This window comes from Lynx canadensis, chromosome D2 (genome assembly GCF_007474595.2).
Source record: "Lynx canadensis isolate LIC74 chromosome D2, mLynCan4.pri.v2, whole genome shotgun sequence".
Classification (NCBI taxonomy): Eukaryota; Metazoa; Chordata; class Mammalia; order Carnivora; family Felidae; genus Lynx; species Lynx canadensis.
Genome location: NC_044313.2, coordinates 39,112,182 through 39,127,882, shown reverse-complemented (window position 1 = coordinate 39,127,882; position 15,701 = coordinate 39,112,182). Strand labels below are relative to the sequence as shown.

The window sequence follows — 15,701 nt, the reverse complement described above, 5'->3', positions numbered from 1 at the left end:
CCCTTTCGGGTCATGCCTTTAAGTTTCTTAGGGGGGTTGAAACTGTGTTTACTCTGGGGGTAATCATTCCCTAGTCCTCAAGCAAGACTCCAGGTAAATGCCTCGTGGTTTGTGAAGTTTTCGGTCTGCCTTGAGGGAAGAGACACTATTCGTCCTGTGTGAGTGCTGGGTACCCTGCCCTGCAGTGAGTCAGGTGGTCCTCTCCTGGGCTCGGGTAGTTTCTGCACATGCGTGTGCCGATCGGTACTCTGCTACATACTTAAAGGGGACCCTTTCTCTGGAGTTCTCTGGAGTTTCACGAATTTGCACGTTTCGTTGTGCAGGGGCCATGCTAATGTTACTTCTCTGTGTCGTTCCAGTGTGAGTATCTGTGCTGCCCGAGCGAGCACTGGAGTGCTCTAGGGTTGTGTCTCTTTGCAGCTTTCTCTTGCTCCAGTTCCTCAGTATCTGCCTTGGTTTCTTCAGACTCTCAGCTTTGTCTCCTCAACTCATGGAGTCGGCAAGCCATGCCCGGGTCCCCTCCCTGGGCCGTGGAAACTGGTCAGTGAGATGTGCAATGAGAGAGATCATTTGTTTCCTCTCTCTCAGGGATCCCCGTACTTCGTGTCTGATCTGCTGTGTGTTGAAAGCTGTTATTTCAGCTATTTGGTCAGACCTGCCCCCCACCTCCCAGGGGTTCTTGCTGGGGGAGGTTAAATCTGGTCCCTGTTTCCCCATCTTGGCCATTTAAACCTCCTAACAGTCTTACAGGAGGTGAAGACTAGTATTACCCCCTCCTTACAAATGAGATAACTGCCCAGCTGTTTTCAATAACTTCCCCACGTCACCTGCTAGAAAGTGGCGGTGTCTGAGGTGGAACCCAGCTTCTGAGCCTGCTGTCTGTTCCTGGGCTCCCACGGCAGAGGAGGTGGTGCGGCCAGCGTCTGCTAGAGGGCGGCAGAGGTCCAGTATTGTTCTGATAGACCTGGTGGCTTTTTTTTTTTTTTTTCCTCCCTATGCCTTCTTCCACTTGATCCTTGTTCTTGGCTCCTCTCCTGTCTCCTGCTTTTGTGTGTATACTCCTGGTGATTTCTCCGCTTTAAGCTTTGTTGCCCACAGCTCTGCTTCTCGGAAGGTGGGTGAGATGTAGCCCCAGACGTACCCTGGGGGCAGAGGGTGAGGAGCCCTGGGCCAGGGGGGCCGAGGGGCAGCGGTAGTAAGCCAGCCGCAGATGACACATGGTGTGGAAAAGCTGGACTCTGCCGCTCTCCAGTGCAGTCTATACAAAATCGTGTAGGGTTTTAAAAGCACGTTTGCAGAACTTTCACAAGCTAAAACCTGGTCACAGCTTCAACAGGGCTTGGCCGTCCAGTGGTGTTCCAGCTCCCCCTCTCCCCACTCATGGTGACAACAGGTAGGACTGTTACTCTGTTGAGTAAAAAAAAAAAAAAAAAAAAAATTTCTTTCCTAGACCTTAATGAAATATATAAATATGGTTAAACGAGGTAAACTCATCCTTTAAGTACGCTGTTCAAGGAACTGATACCAACTGGTTCCTCTTGTTGAAAGTTCTGGAACTAGGGGCGCCTGGATGGCTCAGTCGGTTGAGCGACCGACTTCGGCTCAGGTCATGATCTCACAGTCCGTGAGTTCGAGCCCCTTGTCGGGCTCTGTGCTGACAGCTCAGAGCCTGGAGCCTGCTTCAGATTCTGTGTCTCCCTCTCTCTCTGCCCCTCCCTTGCTTGCACTCAGTCTGTCTCTCTCTCAAAAATAAATAAACATTGGGGCGCCTGGGTGGCTCAGTTGGTTAAGTGTCCGACTTCTGCTCAGGTCACGATCTCGCGGTTCATGAGTTCAACCCCCGCATCGGGCTCTGTGCTGACAGCTCAGAGCCTGGAGCCTGCTTCAGATTCTGTGTCTCCCTCTCTCTCTGCCCCTCCCCCACTCATGCTCTGTCTCTCTCTGTCTCAGAAATAAATAAACATTAAAAAAAAAAAGAAAGAAAAAGAAAGTTCGGGAACTAAAATAAGCCATCCACGGAGTGCAGAGGTGGCTTTCCTGACATCTGGGAATGGTCTCCTTCCTGGCACTGCTTTTCCTCCAGGCACAAATATGGCTCCTAGAGGGACAAAGGGAGGCAGAAGTCACCAGAAACCTTAACAGAATGCAGCTGCATAGAGACCACCAGACGCTTATACATGTTCACACCTCCTGGATGTGGTCTCCTAGTGGGCTCACCTTTGTACCTCGTGGAGCCCACCCAGCTCAGAGTTGGTGCCAATATGCATTCCTTATCAGACTTCAGGGATTTGAGCTGCATATATTCTCTTTCCCTATCCCAGGCATCATGATCTCAAAGCCTTTTGACATTTTTCATCTATTTTATTCATGAATACAAAGTCTATGTATATAGGCCCTGTGCTGGTACAACGGGGTACAAAACAGACATAATTGCTTGTTCACGGAGCTTGACATTGAGCAGGATGTTCGATGCATACGGTGTAGCAAGCATGAAGAAGGGAGACCTAACTGGGTCCTTGGGTCAAGAAAGACTTCCTGGAGAAATGAGCTCCCAGCCTGCAGGTAGAAAGGGCTTGGCATCAGGGAGAGACCTGGTGTGAGCAAGAATTCTCCTGCAGAGGGTATGTGGGAAGGAGTGTGGATGGTCTTTCCAGCTGGCGGTGCCTTGGACCCTGAGAGCTGTCACTGAGGGGCTTTGCTCAGAGTTATGTAGGGAAGCAGAGAGATTTAATATAGGGGATCTGGGGGCTTTTTCCACCATGGGAGAGCCTGGGGAGTGGAGGTCAGGAAGACTCCCTCAGGACTTCCAGGGCAGCAATCAAAGGGCAGTCATCACCAGTGACCGCGGGTGGCAACGCTAGTCAGAGCACATCCCCCTGGGCCATTACGCTCCTGCATCTTTGTCAAGGTTACTGTGCATCTCAACACATTCAAATGGACCACATGCAGGATGCCTGTGGGGCGGGGCGGGATCATTTCCCTGCGTTCGGCCCAATGAGAATTTGCCATTCTCCAGGGGCCACTGTTTCTGAAACTCTGTCCAGTGGAGTTCAAATGGTGTACTTTGCTTAGTCTTTGAACCATTCCTCTGACTTCCTGCTTCTCATCTTGGGGCTGCAGGAGCTTCTGAACAGGGTTGGCGCTCTTAGTCTGGGAGATGGTAACAATGCAATTCTGGAAGGATCTGTATGGTGGAAACAGCTCCCGAACAAGGGTGGGAATGAGACAGACCCCTGAACTGGGCAGATATGGAGTCAATGCTGAGCCAGACAAGCCAGGGTCCAAGAGCAAGGTTCACAGGCCCAACAGGTTACTTTCACTCGAGAAATTGAAAAAGGAACCAGCACCCAGGGGCCCAGAAACTAAAGGCTCAGACCACTGGAGTCCCCAGACTCAATCTGGTGTGTGGCTGCTGTGGGCACAAAGCTCCAAACCTCCCGACAGTTTGCAGATCCTGGGTGTCTGAGCCCACAGAAGGAATCTGGAGTTCCTGCCTTATGACACCAAAGGTGCTATTCTAAACAGTGTTCTGGGCTAACTATTTAATCCCCACATCAACTCTCAGAAGAAGATGCTATCGTATTTCCGGCTACAAATGGAGAAACTGCGGTTCAGAGAGGGTAAGGCACCTGCTTCGGGTCCCACAGCTAGGAAGTTGGACGGCTTGGACCCCAGTAGCCTGTGTCCAGCACCCGGCCCCTCCTCCACAGATGCCCCTGGGTACTTTCTCATCGCGGACTCCAAAGCCCGTCCTGACGACAGCTGGGAGATTGTTTAGTGCTTTTCAAAGCCGGTCGGCAGAATTTGCAGGTATTTAAAATGTTCATTAATCATAAAAGACAATCAGCCCAGAGAGAGGATGGCATGGTGCTATAGGAAAGAATGTGGCTAATGCGGGGCCAGAGGTAGCTTAGCACAGTACCCAGAGTGTTGTGTGTGTACACATGTATATTGTGCATGTGCACATGTGTGTGCACACTCAAGGAAAAGGCAAGCTCCTTAATTATGTCAAACCCTAGAGGCTAGACGTGCAAACAAACTACGGAATCCCTTCTGACAAAACTAGTACTGTCTGTTTATTCATGTATCCTTTACCATTTTCATGAAGGCAATGCTACCTCTGAGGGAACTTTTAGAAATTAAGCCTCTGTGTTTTGTGATTTTACTAGCCTGAAGGAAACTACTGTTCGCATCTACGTCCCCAGGCAGGCTCACCTCGCTCTTGGACTCACAACAACAGACCAATAGAATCAAGGAATCTCAAACTTGTAAAGGACCCGGATGACCTTGCCTCTTAAGGAGCTCGGATGTGCCTTCCTGAATTGTCCTCCTGGCTCCTGACTCCACGGCTTTCTTTCCTCATGTGGAAACCTAGTCCTTCTGAGGGCGTCTGAGGGTTTAGCCAGGGAGCATACGTGGAGAGCATCAGTCAGGGGTGCGTGTCCTTGGCAGGCCGCAGATGTCCGCTCACTTCACCGTCCTCGGTTCTGCATCCCAGCTCCAGACGGTGTGCCTGTTACTCTCCAGGACCCTACAAGAAGCCTGACAAACACAGGGTGTTACTCTTCTTACGGAGGTGACAGGTGCCCCGAGGCTTTAGGAGAGAGACCCAGCGTGACCACCAGGGTCTTCCTTTCAACATCCTTTCCCCGGTCCCTTCGCCATCTCTGCGCTGGCCCTGTCTGCTCAGAAGAGGCTGTGGTGGATGCCCAGTCATCAGGACAGTTATCGGTTCTCTTCCTTCTTTCCCTTCTATCCCAGACTCCAGCCCTGGTCTCCCATCCTGACATGGCCAGGGTTCCACCGATGGGAAGGGAAGAACAGATTGGGGTGATGAGTGTCTATTCAGAGGCTGCCAAGGTGAGGCAGGCAGGGCTCGCTATCCTTTTCCTCCCTCAGCATCTCTTGCCCTAGACTCCCAGATTCTAGTACTTCTTTCCAGGTGTCCTTCCCCATGGATAACCCAGTCCAGTGTATGTACAGGCACCTTGCTGTTTTTCCACTAGTTAAAACTGGTTCACACCTTCCCCTATCTCATATCAGCAGGGCTCTTGTTGTTTTTAAAAGACGTTTTAATGTTTACTCATTTTTGAGAGACAGAGAGGGACAGAGCATGAGCGGGGCAGGGGCAGGGGCAGAGAGAGGGAGACACAGAATCTGAAGCAGGATCCAGGATCTGAGCTGTCAGCACAGAGCCCGACACGGGGCTCGAACTCACGGACTGCGAGATCATGACCCGAGCCCGAGTCGGCTGCTTAACCGACTGAGCCACCCAGGCGCCCCAACAAAAATAGCATTTCTGTCTGTCACCTTGTTTTTCCTTTTAGACCAAAGATGTCCGTGTTTGTTAGCTGGGCTGGCCAATGCCTTGAGGGACGTGGGTTTATAGTCGCTGCCCAGCAACCCACAGAGGCCCAGGCAGTAGGTTGAGAGGTCTGAGGATCCTGTCTTCTGTCTCTCAATCTCTCTGGCTCCTCTTTGGCCTTTGGTGTGAACTCAGTGCAATTACCACTACCCCATGACTTAGCCAACTCTCCCCATGGTTTCCAGGGATGTCTGTAAAAGCAACTTACACCAACGATAGCTTTTTAAAAGCCTCATGAAGAATTCCCACAATCTACCCATAACCTCTACTGCGGAGTTCATAAGTCCCCGGAGAGCAGTGTCATGTAGCGGGATATCACATCACCCCCCTGGGACGTTGCCCGTCTGACTCCGCTCTCCCCCTTCGCCCCACACTCTGCAACCATGAACATCGCAGGCACTGTTTGAGCTTAATTGTCTTTACGTGCAAAGCAATGAGAAGACAATCTTGCTTAAGGATCTAACCATTGTAGATGGTGAATTCTTTGTGAACTGAGCAATGCCGGACCAGTTGTCCTTTTATTCATCATCTCCTAGCCCCCCGCTGGTGACTGGGAGCTCCCCTTCCTCACCTTGGCACCTGCCCCAGCCCAGCAGCTCACTCTCCTGACCACAGGGGGCAAGAGTCCCCACAGGTCTGTCCTGGGGGATCCCTGTGCAGGAGGCCTGCTCTGGACTAAGGCTGAGTTCAGAATGCAGCCCAATTAGTTGAACAATTTGTAGTCCCACTCCCGCTGGGGGAGCGCGCGTATCTTCCTGATACGGGAGAATGTTTTGAGAGTCACTGTAGCGTTGTAGCCTGGGGTCATACCATCCAGACACTCGGCTTCTCTTCCTTCCCCGGCATTCCTCAAGACTTTTCTTTTTATCCCCCTCCCCCCGCAGTGCACCAATGGGCTTAGTCAGAGTGAGGGATCAAGAGTCCGCCAGAATAAAGGCTCTTCTGTGCCCATGTGGCCCAGAGTCAGGCTCCCTCTTCACACGTGGTCCTGGCCCGACCCAGGGTCTTTCTCACAGACACATAAAGCAGCAGAATAAAAGGGCCCGGACATAGCTCTAGTCCAACGGTTCTGTCTGAAGAGAGCAAACTGTGCCCCTCTGCAGAATTAAAAGACACCTGGGAGGGATCTAATCCAACTTCCACAGCACTTCGGACATCAGACTAATGGGATATGCTTTGGGCAAGGGGAGCAGTCCTCTTTACCTTCCAGAGAGACAACTGACTCCTTTGATCATTCATTCGCTCATTCATTCATTCATTCATTCATTTGTTCACCTGTTACTACTGCTTGAGCCCAGGATGAAGTCACAAACTGGAAATAGTCTGAAGAGCAAACCAGACGTGGTCCCTGACCTTGGGAGCTTTATTGTCTGATGGGAGAATAGGGAAGTGAAGAAAAATAATAGAAGCTGGGAGGCCGTGCTAGCGCACGCCAGGCCTTCCGGGCCACAGGAAGGAGTTGGGTCTCTAGGTCAAGAGCAATGGGGAAATTTTGAAGGGATTTTAGGGTGTGAGTGATACAATCAGGTTTACTTTTTTTTTTTTTTTTTTTCAAGTGAATGAATTGGAGAGTCAGGACAAGAGGCCCGGAGAATGTTCCAGGGTGTCCAAGGCGGGGAGGAGGGCAGCTGGGAGTAAGGTGCTGATGGTGGAGGGGAAAGGATTGAAGGGAACATTTGAAGGATGCTGGGAGGTTAAAAACACAAACCTGCCCTTGCCAGAGGATCCGTTCGACTGTCGATAGTCACCGAAAAGGAGCGAATGCCAGCCCTCAGTGGACAAGGCTAGACCCGCAGGTCTGAGGGTGAGGGCACTGGTGTGAGAACCCAGATTTGCAGCGGATTAGATGCAGAGGCTGATGCCAACTCACGGGAGCCGCGCTGGGGCCTGGAGACGATGCCCGGCCGTGGGCCAGGCACCTCCTCAGGGGCAGGCTGTGCGGGGGGGCGGGGGGGGGCCCTGTCCCTGGCCTCCAGAGGCACTGAAGACCTGGGGCACTGAGGGCGGGTGGGGAAGAGCAGAGGAGGGCACAGACCGCACTCAGTCTCTTCCTCTTCTACTGTCCCTGTGCCCACAACGCATTCTTTAGCCAAGGACTTGAGTGGCGGCAGGGTGGGGAAGCTGAGAACAACGGGCATTTGATGCATCTGGGGGCAGGGCAGATAATGAGATGCAGGCATGAGCCCAGGGGGGCTGTTTGAGGTCCGGCCTGCCCCCCCTTGTGGCAGTGAGGGCAGACTTAAAGGTCAGGAGGCCCCTGCCCTCAAAGTGCAGTTCCTTCCTTGTGGCTCCTTAGACGTCGGGCCCTCTCATGTGGGGCTCTCCTGGTGGCCCCATCCCTCCACGCTGCCCCTGCCTGCTTCTGCCCACGCCAGCTTCAATGCCTCCATTGTGGCAGCAGCTGTAGCACTGGAAGCTCTGACTCACTCCGGCTCCCTCTTCCTCTGTTCCCGCAGGCCCCTTGGAAGCTGGGCCCCGTGAGTGGAGAGCTGGGCCCTCCCTGTGGAGAGAGTCTTCTCCCTGTGGTCTGGACCCCCAAACCCTGACTGCATGGTTTCCAGCTTATCTATGATCTCCATTCTGGGCCTGTAGCTACCTGTGGCCTGTTCCCTTTCCCACTTTTTCTGAGTGGAAGCTGGGAGCCAGCAGGAAATCTGCTTCCCCAGCAGGTGGACACTCAAAGCCACCAGGATCCAGCTTCTACCCTCCACAGAAGCTTCTGGCCCGTACAGATCCTTTCTTGTGGGATCCACGTTGGAGGGAAGATGGTGGATGCTGAAAAACAGTGCTGTGGTTTTGGTTACAGGTTTTCTAATCAAAGACAGAGATGGAAACAGAGAAAGAGAGAATTTCTCTCTTTATTCTTTTATTGTCCAGGTGGGCGACACTAATCCTGATAAAATAGAACTTTGGAGTCATATGGTTTGAATGGAGAAGTCATTCACTTCGGTGTGAGACTCATACAAATTCCTCTCTTCTCTGGCCTTGATTTTCTTCTCTGTTAACAGGGTCTCATACCTCTAACATTTCTGCGGGTGGTGGAATTCCAGGAGATCAGGGAGCAAATGCCCAAATGAATGACTGGGGACATGCAGGAGATACTCAGTTCAGGCCTCTCCACCCCACACTCGATGCCTTTCATTACAGTGTCATTAAGTTTAAATTCATGTGATAAGGGATAAAGCAGGATTGTTTTTTTAAATGTTTTTTTTTAAATAATTTTTTTAATGTTTATTTATTTTTGAGAGAGCGAAAGAGCATGAGTGGGGGAGGGGCAGAGAGAGAGGGAGACACAGAATCCGAAGGAGGCTCCAGGCTCTGAGCCGTCAGCACAGAGCTCGACACGGGGCTCGAACTCACAAACCGTGAGATCATGACCTGAGCCGAAGTCGGACGCTTAACCGACTGAGCCACCCAGGCGCCCCCAAATTTTTTACATTTATTTATTTTTTGAGACACATAGAGAGACAGAGCACAAGTTGGGGAGGGGCAGAGAGAGAAGGAGACACAGAATCCAAAGCAGGCTCCAGGCTCTGAGCTGTCAGCACAGAGCCTGATGCGGGGCTCAAACTCACAAACTGCGAGATCATGACCAGAGCTGAAGTCTGACGCTTAACCGACTGAGCCACCCAGGTGCCCCCCCCCTTTTTTTAAAACAAAGTGAAGATTCATGAAGAACTGGGCCTTTGAGCTGGATGAGGGAGGTTGCCTCAAGTCATGGCAGCCATGTATGGCCAACCAGCTGGCCACCCAAGTAGGCTAAACCAGTGCAAAGTTCAACATGCTGGAAAGAGAGTTTGCTTTTTGTCCCGTGCTCTAAGCTGCCAGCAAACTCCTGGAGCCAGTGTGCATGTAGAGGAAGGCTGGGAGCCTCGCTGGGGAGTTTAGAGCCCCAGGCCACAGCACACACCTGAAGAAGGTTGGGCTCCCCCAAGGCTCCTCCCATTGGGCATGGAGATGAGCTCTTGGAGAGGCTTAGAGTGGGAGTCTGTGTTGGCCAAGTCCGGCTCTAGCACTTCCCCATTCCTTGAGGCCACCCATCACCATTTCGTTACTGTGCGCTTTCTTATGAGAGATATACCTCCCTGGGAAGGCACAACCTTGATTTAATTATTACCCGGAAGCATTAGGGATGCTTGCCCCTGGAGAACCAGGTGGTACCCTCACTCTGTGTGGTTGGGGGTAGTCTCTGCTCCCTGTGAAGAAAACCTAATTCTCAGAGGCCATACTGATCCCCAGTGTTTCTGGTTTCAGGGTCCTATTGGAGTCAGTGAGCCCGCTCAGTCCTATGAATTGGAAACCCCATCTGAGGAAAGGACCTCATCCCAGTCCATCCTCTGACAGGAGTCCTTTAGACTTTTGCGCTACCAAAGGAGAATCCACTGGGAGGCCTTCCCGCCCCTCTGTCCGCACTCTTTATGAGCTCCAGTGAAAGGGCTGGGTGGCTGAGGCCCACGTGCCAAGCATTCATGAATGGTAAGCAGTCATGAGGAGCAGTGGTCGGCTGCGGGAGGTTCCAGACCCATCCCAGCCCCTGGCTCTGGGGAAGGTAATGACACAGGGTGCAGGGTTGGGGCAATGAGGTTGAACATGTGCTTGATAATCGTGTGTGGACACGGAGAAGCAGGGTGTCTTGCACTGTAAACCGTGGCCCTCACAGCATAGGTGGGAAGCAGGGTTGGCCCAGGGCAATGCTCTCCCAGAACTGCCCCCCGCGTTGCGGTCTCTGCCTGGGGACCTGGTGCTCAAGGGTGCCCTCCTGAGGGACATGGACTGACATTCCCATCCTTGCCTTGTGTGTGTATCAGGCGGGGCCCAGCTTCATTCTCCCTGCTCTGGATGGCCTCTTCTCCGGGCCCCGACCATCCACCCCAGCCCGCTGTGTGGGGCAAGATGACAGTGTGGTCCTCTTCCGGCCCAGCGAGGAAGCAGAGTCTTCCCTGATTTAGTTACAGTGTTTCTTATCACTGAGCCTTGTTTAGGACTGGTCTTTTGTCTAGATTTTTATCTTCCTCTTCTCTTTGCTCTCACGGTTCAACCCTTAGCTCCAACAGATTCTCGATGGTAGGTGTCACGTGTTCCTTCCTGCAGGAGGTTTTCCTGGAGCCTCCTATGAGCTGGTCTCTCCCTTTGTTGGGCTTAAACAGCATTCGCCTGTGGCCTTAGTTTATGGCCTGATTATGCTGAACCCTGCATTGCTCTGGACTGTGGATGTGTCTTACTTCATCAGGCCAGAAGCCCCCTCTGAACCTCTGAGCCTTTTCCTGCCAGACCTGAACAAGCCCAGCAGTTGCAAAGTGATGGGATGAAGTCCAGCGCAGAGGGTAAGAACAGACCCAGAGTTTTATCAACAAGCAAGGGTGATGGAGAGGCAGGTGGGGGGCAGGCAGGGCAGTGGGGTGTACAGAGCATGGGCTGGAGAGGTGGGGCTCAGGTCCAGGAGCCTCCTTCTCAGGTGAAGGGCGCTGGGTCTGTGGGGGAGTAGTGGGTCCAGTGCAGGCTCCAGCCACATGCTCAGAGGGTGCTTGGTAACTTCTCTCTGGGCTCCTGTGGGCGTTCACCCACAGGCCTTTCCCTCCTGTCCAACTCTACGAAGTTCAGGTCCCTCTGTGAGCTCTGACCCCAGACCCCTGCCCTGTGTGGGCAGCATGCACTCCCCACATTACCTGTGCCTTTAGTTTTCCTTTGGGGAGTCCTGCAGGAACAGGGTTGTGGATCCTTAAAATAGGGCCCTGCCCATCATTCTGGCTACTCTAGAAAGCTCAGCAGTGTCCTGGGCTCCCAATAATCAATTCGTCATACTTTTGCTGACCGATTGGCTGATTGCAGAACTTCCAGATGCACGTTAAAGGACATGCATGAAAAACAAGAGCCGTCACCTGGTCTGGGGCCCTTCTCTGGTTCCCAGTGGTCCCACCTCTTTGCTTTGTGACACTGCCACCCCATGGACTTCACCCTGTCCCTTGAAGCCCATAAATTCCATCTGCATTCACCTAGGGGCACAGTACTTTTTTCTTTCGATGATTAGTTCTCTGTAAGACGGCTTATCCTCTCTAGATGTTATTCTCATGCCTGGGCACAGAGCACATGCATGAGGCTCACTGCTGTTTCTCCCCTATTAATTTCCAGCTCTGGGCTCCAACTGGACAGAGCTTCTGCCCCTTGGCTCCCTGCACCTCAGAGGAGACCCTCTGAGAATCCAGGCAGCCACTCCGGGGCTGGGAAGAGTTTTACCTTCTCATATCTATGCGGAGTTGTCTCCCAGGGTACCAAGATCTGGTAAAGCACCACCATTGTCTCCCCAACCCCTGCTAGGTGCCCAGGGCTCTTTATACAAACAGCACTGGGTGGCATGCAAGGAGAACCTATTCCCAGGACCCCAGGTGCCCATCCCACTGTGTGACATCAGTACAAGAAGATAGAGGTTGCTCAGGTGAGGCCACTTGGTGGCCACTTCCCACTCCTCCTGGGAGTGCTATGCCAGTAAACACAGAACGTGTATCCTCATGTGGGGCAAAGGACGTGGCATTGGTCCGGGAGGCCAGACGCCAGTGTCTGAGCAGCAGCTCTACCCTTATGGCCAAGCATTGCCCCACTGGGGCCTCAGTTTCCAAGTACTGCAAAAATGGTAAGTCTGAATGAGAAGCTTTCTGCTCTGGATATCTGTTGATGTGTGATCAAGCACCTCAACGTTTAGCAGCTTAAACTAACGACAATGTTAAATTTGCTCATGAATCTGCAGTTTGGGCCTGACTCGGTGAGTTCAGCTCATCTCTACTCCACTTCGCACCTTGTGGGGCAGCCTGACAGCCTGGGGCCTCAATGGGCAGAGGATTCACTCCCTCACACCCACGTGTGGCTTTGCCATGTGGCTGCCCGGTGGTGGCCGGGTGCCAAGTGCCAGCATCCTGATGGAGAGGGAGAGAGGGAGAGGGAGAGAGATAGGGATAGAGAGACCGAGAGAGAGAAAACAGAAGCCGCACCATGACCTTTTGTGATCTAGCCATGCAAGTTACTTCCAGGGTATTCTATTTATTAGGAGCAGGTGACTAGGACTGGCTCACATTCCAGAGGAGGGAGAACAGATTCCACCTTTTGACAGGAGGAGTGTCAAAGAATTTGTGGATTTCTGGACGTGCTTGGATACCACCACCCTTTCCATCACTGAAGAGGCCGTGGTGTGTCACGACATGTGACAGCTTGGTGAGGACCGGGCTTCCCCACGCAGCGCCACTCTGCCCGTCTTTCATCCCAAATTTCACTGCCCCTCCCAACTGAATCTGCACCCTAGATGGAACAGGAGGTCTTAACTGTCTGGGGGTGGCAGCACGGTCTAGTATCTCTTTTACTGGGTGATTTTTGCATGAAGCCTGTTCAGTGCATAAAGATCTGAACTGGGGAGTATCTGAAAGGCCGGTTTCTGGAAATCTCCAGCTGGCTGAGTGCCGACTGGCCTACTTATTGCTTTTGTTTGAAGACTCCCCAGAGTGGCTGTCGCCCAACTGCAAGGTACCTCCCCCCAGTTGTGCCCCAGCTGGCGTCTCTCGCTCAGCCAGCAGCCATCCTCGGCTGAGAGCTCTCGCCTGGCCTGGGCTCTGGGGCTGGACACTCCATGTTGTTCATGTGTCTCTCTTCCCCTTTTTATCAGCTCCTCCATCGAGAAGTTTCATTACTTTCCAACGGCCTGAGCTTCTCAAGTTCCCGCTTCTGAGGAAAAGTGCATTTCTCAAGGTGGGTTTCAGTCAACCATTGCAGTCATGACGGATGCCACCTGGGGATGGGGTCTGGTGTCCAGGGGTCCGTGACTGCCTGCCGTGCCTGGACAGGGTCAGTGAAAGGGCCTCATTCCGCCCAGACTGCTTGGGTGACAAGAGCCACATTTTCTGTCCTGGGTTTATATCTCGGGAAGTCTCCTTCACATGCTTTTCCTGCCCCTTGGCCTCCAGATGGCAGTAGCAGAGAACCGGAGGGTGGAGGGCGGGTGAAGTGGAAATCAGAGGTGGCTGTCAGAACAAGAAGGGGAATAGCGGGGTCAGTTCTGACTCCCCTCGCTGCTGAGCTCCTTTCTGTTGCTGAGGAAGACACTGTTTCCTAACCTGGACCCTGAGCCCTGTCATCCCCTGAGGTGAGAGAGCTCTAGTGCCATTTTCAGCCATTTCTACACATCATCATAAACTCCCAATGCGGCAGGCACTGACAGAAGTCACTGTGAGCCCAGGGCCAGTGTCCGCGGCCACACAACCCTGAGGGGCATTTGGGAACCCATCCACACAGAACAAGGTGAGCAAGTTACACAAAAAAGCTGCTAAACTGTGAACCCGGGGTTACCTATTAGAGGTCCTGGATGCAGATTTTCCTCCATCAAGATGCATGACAGATGACAGGTCATTTCTCCTCTCTGGCCTTCAGTTCCTCTGTCTGCACGCGGATAATAGTGGACTAGGTTATTGCTAAGCCACCTTCAGTTTGAATGTCTTGTCATCCTAGCTGTGGTGAAAGATCACGAATGCCCAGTTGATGACAACGTAAATGAGACACTCTTTTGGTTATGGCTCTGGATTAGTTCTTAAAAAGGAGACAGAGGCCCAGAGTGGGCCCCACAAACATGCGCAACGTATCAGGGGCTGTTCACAAATAGAAACTAGAAAACAGGAGCAGGCAAAACCTAAGAAGACTGTGGGCTTGAACCTAGAGGCAAATCTGCTGCTGCCGTCTTTCCCTCCAACCCCCGCCCCCCACGTGGTTCACTTCACTTGGATCCCTTTTATGCTTAATCGTTACCTGATAACCATCAATCCACTCTTCAAGACTCAGTTTACCTATCTGCTTCTCCATGAAGATTTCGCTGGACTCCATGTCTATGTCAGGTGCCCTTCTCTATATTTATTCTGGGCTTTGTTCTTATCCCTGTAAACATGTACACATTTATTTTACATACGCGCACACACACACACACACACAATGGTCATAGTGTTCAATTTTTATAAAGTTAATTATAGTTGGCTTTGAACCACACTTCTGCTGGGCTGGCAGAAGAATCCATTATCTCCGCAACTCAGGTTTTTCCACCCACCCCCAAAATTCTATGAGGGCCTGGGGGGTCTTATTTCCACCGGAACATCTGAGAGGAGTCTTATTCGTCACCTGCACTGGCCACCTTGGATTCATTCATTCCTTGTCCAAGCCCCCATGAGCGCCTACCTGCCTCTCTGAAGGCAGACAGTACTAGGTCTCCATCCCAGGCTTGGGTGTGCGACTTTTGGCTGAGGCTGAGAACTGTAGGGTTTGCGGCCAGTCTCTGTGAGGCCACCTACCATACAGGCTGTCCCCTCTAAAGTCTCCCCACCTCCCTAGGGTGCTCCAGGTGGGCTAGTGCAGGTGCCTGCTGCTTACAAAATCCCACCTGAGGTACTTTTTCCAGTGTTGGGAAATCTCTTTCTCTCTTTTGTGCTCACCTTCCCTCCTACTCTGGGAAGGGAAATAATTTCCCATATTACCTGGGAGATCTGTGTTTATATGTATATTTTCCCAATTAGCGACAAGCTTTGGGAGGGCGGGAGCTGTGTCATATTAATCTTTATAATTCCAACAGCTGGCAAAGTGCCAGACATATAAGAGAACTCAAAACACTTTCATTGAATTAAATGGAGTATCCCAGTTGTCTAGGGTTGTCCAGGATGAGTCTGAACCGGGATTGTTCTTTCTTTTTGGGGTGGATCTGGTTATGTGAGTGCAGAAAAAATCAACAAGAATTTCTGTTTCATAGCACTCTGGAAACATGAGCTTGAAGCTTTGAGAGCTGGCAAAACTCAAAGTCAGGTGAGTGATAACATCTTGAGTTGTCAGTAGCTGGGTGGTAAAGGAATCAGGTTTTAGCCCTTGAAGAAAGGGAGGCCCGGATGGCCAGAAAAACTTGGGTCACAGCCAAATGGGAACTGGAATACAAAATTAGAGACAGAGTAGAAACCCAGCCTTAGAGATCGGACATATTCAATAGTGACTGGGAGCAAGGCAGTGACTGGGTGGGGTACCAGGGCCGGGGCATACAATCTGAGACGTAGGGTAACATCCTATCACCTGTCAGGGATGGCACCCTAATACTTACTGTGCCACGTTTTTATAGACTTAGAACTCCGTGGGCTTAGCTCGGTCTAATAGTCAGTTATGGAAATTATGAAACTTGATGGATTCATCTCCAAATGGAGAGTTATCCCACCTCTGCATGAAAGCAGGCCAGCAGGGTGCCCCCGGTGGGTTTAAGATGGTTCTTGAAGAAAGAACTTTAAAGTTAACTCAAGTGGCTGGAAAAAGACTCGGTTGGGGATCAAGGCTTTAG

General features: G+C 51.9%; 1 non-coding gene across 1 annotated transcript; it reads right to left on the bottom strand.

Annotated features, from left to right (window-relative positions):
- Positions 1-279: 279 nt before the first annotated feature.
- On the bottom strand, positions 280-389 carry LOC115527845. The gene has a single exon (XR_003973077.1). It is a non-coding gene; the product is annotated as a U6 spliceosomal RNA (small nuclear RNA).
- Between the last annotated feature and the right edge of the window lie 15,312 nt (positions 390-15,701).